Genomic DNA, 4,248 nt, shown 5'->3' with positions numbered 1-4,248 from the left:
CTGAGCTCCATTTCCTCATGGAAACCTTTCCTCCCTTCCCTCTGAGCTCCAAAAACCCCAATCCCCAAATCTTGCAATGGGGGGGGAAAGAAAGATCTGCAGGTTCACAAATTTTCTTTTTCTTTTCCATCACGTGTCATTACATGAAAGCTCTTACATGGAAAATGGCAATACAACCATGGAAAAAAAGCAATATAAAAAAAAAAGAAAAGAAGTGGGAAGAGAGAAATCTCTATTTTCAGTAAAACTGGGCTAACACCAATAAAGTGGAGTTATTCTGGATTTATCCTGGTTTGAGCATTTACGCCGCTTCTCGTAAGATGAAAGGAAAATATATTCAACATGAATATATTTGATGCAAAACAGCTCTGATCAGTTCCTTTTAAATTAAATATCTCAAATTTTAATTTCAAAATGATGGCATACTCTAAATTTAAGTAAATTAAATTCTGAATTATTTTAAACACCCCCCCCCATTTTCCCATTCACCTAAATATTTTTCAGTGACGCTGTTAAATACAATATTTTATTCATGGACTATAGAATATTCCACTTTGCTGTTAACTGAACAGCATTTACACATTGATAAAAGAGTCTCTGCTTTTGAGAGAACAAAGCAATGGTAGCCAAGTGATCAAAAGGCACAAAATGTATGTATGTAAGTATGTATGCAGGAAAGTAGAATTGCCTGAAAAATAGGAACTGTTCTGTCCAATTAATTAGCATTAATTATGCTTCAGTAGGTGCCTAGGGAAGCAATACCTGTAATTTAATACCAAACAAACATCATCTCTTACTTTGGGGGGCTTTGCTGCTCTCGAGGTGTGAACTCATCCCTGGGGGACCCCCAGGAACAGCCCGTGAGCACAGGGGGCAGGGATGGAGCCCGAGCCTGGGGCTGCCAGCCCTGAGCCCCTGCCAGGCTGAGCCAGGGGGGAGAGAGCAGGGAGGAGCAGCTGGAATTCTCAAGTGTGCAGAACCTTTTGTCTCGTTCATCCCCAGTGCCCAGCTCTGGGGCTGTGCCCCAAACTCACCCCTGGGGACCCTGCCCCACCCCTGGGGCTGGCTGAGACCCTTCCTCACCCCTGGGGACCCTGCCCCACCCCTGGGGCTGTGTCCTTCCCACCCCTTAGGGACCCTGCCCCACTCCTGGGGATGGCTGAGACCCTTCCTCTCCCCTGGGGACCCTGCCCCACCCCTGGGGCTGTGCCCTTTCCATCCCTTAGGGACCCTTCCTCACCCCTTAGGGACCCTGCCCCACCCCTGGGGATGGCTGAGACCCTTCCTCACACCTGGGGACCCTGCCCCACCCCTGGGGCTGTGCCCTTTCCATCCCTTGGGGACCCTGCCCCACCCCTGGGGATGGCTGAGACCCTTCCTCACACCTGGGGACCCTGCCCCACCCCTGGGGATGGCTGGGACCCTTCCTCACCCCTTAGGGACCCTTCCTCATCCCTTAGGGACCCTTCCTCACCCCTTAGGGACCCTGCCCCACCCTTTAGGGACCCTGCCCCACCCCTGGGGATGGCTGGGACCCTGCCCCACTCTCCTCCCACGTTCATGTTTGGAGCTGCTGGTTCTTAACTCATCTTGGGGAATGTACAACAAGACCTTACAGCCATACACCGTGCAAAGAGTCCATTACAGAATGGAGAAAACCCTTGTGTTGCAAGGTGGAATTAAACCCCTACGAATGAAAAGCTGATTTTTCATAGCAGATGTGCTCTTTTATGGAATATAAATCATGTGCACTACATTGAAATACACGATAGTGTATGTAATGCATACATTAACTGCTGAATTATAACACTGGATATGTATATACATCACACCCCAGATATTTATACAATATAATAAGTCTTAGATGTATAACATAATGAATTCTGTACAAAATAAACTGTAAGTTAAGACAATGAAACAGAACTTTTATATCTGTGTAATTTGTATGCTGATTAAGTTATTCAAGCTTCAGTTTTCATCTTTTAATGTGCCCTTTAAAAAAGATACTTATTTTCTATAGGCAGATGTCTGAAATAAAGACTTGAGTCTTCAGAAGAGAAGCAAATGAAAGACTGAAAGAAACAGATTTTGCTGGAGAAATAAACCTAATGTTCACATGGTTGGTTTTTTTTTTTTTTAAGCCTGCCTAAAGGATTTTGTGTTTCTGCTGCTCAGGGCGAGCTGCTGGCCGGGTTGAGGGTGATGTGCCCCTGCCAGGGGAGCAGGAACCAGCAGAGCCAGCAGTGTGGGCATTTCTGTGTGTCTCCTTCCCCAAAGCAACACAAATCCCTGCATTTCACAGCCCAGCACTCCCTCCAAAGGCTGCTCCAGCTCTGTCCTCCTTCCCCTGCAGCAGCAGTGCAGAGTGAACATCCCAGATGGGCAGGGAACACGCTCAGGTGCAGAGGAAAAGGTGACAAACCAAACCTGTCCCTTGAGCTCTCCAGTGGGAATCACCACAGCTCAGACTTCAGATTCTTCTGGATTCTCTAAAGTTCCCTTTAGACTCCAAGAGCCTCACAATTCCTGTGTGACCACTGACCACGGCCTAAGAGCTGCAGGAAAAGTCTTGCTAATGCTAAAAAAGGAAATTTGAGCCTCGGTTTTTTGCTCCAGGTGTTGGAAATTGTGGCAGAGCTCCTGGCAGCTCAGCAATTCCTCCAGGCACTGGGAATCACCTCAGGAGGTGCCTCCTTCATCCTTTTGCTGTTTCCAGCTGAGCCACACCTGAGATCAAACCCACTGCCAAGCCAAGGGCTGCCTCTGCTTAATGGGAGCAATTTCACAGCACCTGAATGATTTAATGAGCACTACTGGAATTTCTAATGTACTGAAATGTGTTTTTATATAGAGTCTGTTGGACAAATGGATTGAAAAATGTGATTTAGGAAGTTCCTCAGAGAACCAATTCTTTGGGCACAGATTGCAGTCGTTCCCCACTTGGTGTTCTAAACACTGAAATAAGAAATGTTTCTTATAAATGACACTTTTTGTGTCCTGGCAGTTCTGCTTGGCCACTGCTGGGACACCCCATCCCCTCAGCAGCATCTCAGGGCTGCCAGTGGCTTTTCTCACACCCAGGGTTCTGTTCAGGATAACTGAAAGTATCAAAATCTTTTAGAGAAAAGCTGTCTTTAATTATATTTTATCCAAACACACACTGAACTTCCCAAAACACCTGACAAGGGCTGCACTGGAACTACCAATACCTGTGCTCTGGAAATAATTACCTGCATTGATGTGGGAGAGAAACAGCCCAACAAACACAAGTGTGTTTTTCCTTCCAAAAAATGGAGCCCTCAGGATTTGGCAGGCAGGAGACGTGCAGAGTGGTATTTGTCACAAATTAAACAGGCCAAATCCTGAAGGCTGTCTCAGCTGAAACTCCCAGTGCTCTTGTTGGAGCTGGACTGAGCTGGGACAGACAATCCCAGCCGGGTCTGGCTCCTGAGGAAGTGCTGGTGTTGTACAGCCCCAGCTCCTGGGGCTGGGACACTGCAGCCTTTGTCAGGCTCAGGAGATTCTGGGCACTGAAAGTGTGAAAAATCAGCAATTCTGCACCCTCCCTGTGCTGTCCTTGCAGAATAACTTTGAATTCCTTTCCCTTTCCGTTCCAGCCATCCATTTGACCAGTTTCTGCAAAAGTTTGGTTACTGAGGGAATAAAATGGAGCTCTTATGGAGAGAGGCAGCTGGCTTAAGAAATTAAAGCAAAGCGGGTGATGTTTTGAGACCTGTTCTGAAGCTCTCAGAGGGCATCAGAGTGTAACTTGCTTCCAAAAACATATGTATCAGCATCAGGATTTCCAAACCAATGCAGATGAAGCCTTGTCTCATTCCTTCTGATAATCCTGGGTTAGTCTATTTAAAAAACAATGGGATCTGATGATACAAAAGCCAAATAAGGAGCTTAGGATTTAGTGGAAATGAAGAATGGATATTTTTAATCCTCCAATTTAAACCTGTGGTAGGCAGAGCAGAATACACTCTTTATACCATGGAATTATCTGTAGGAATTTTTTCTTTAATCAGCGGGGTTTTTAAATGAAAAGTCCTCAGCCATTTCAACAAAGACTGGTGCCACTGGGTGATGATCAGGGTGTGATGGAGCCACAGAAAACAAAACCCAGGGCACACACACACACACACTCCAATGGTGTGGCTCTTTGTTTCTTGTCTCTGCCTAAACTGATGTTATTTCAGTGTCCTGAAGGTCCCTGTGTGTGACACAAGAACAGCAGAAAAGTCA

The sequence above is a fragment of the Parus major genome, chromosome 15 (assembly GCF_001522545.3).
Source record: "Parus major isolate Abel chromosome 15, Parus_major1.1, whole genome shotgun sequence".
NCBI lineage: Eukaryota > Metazoa > Chordata > Aves > Passeriformes > Paridae > Parus > Parus major.
Note: the sequence above shows the minus strand (reverse complement) of the source record.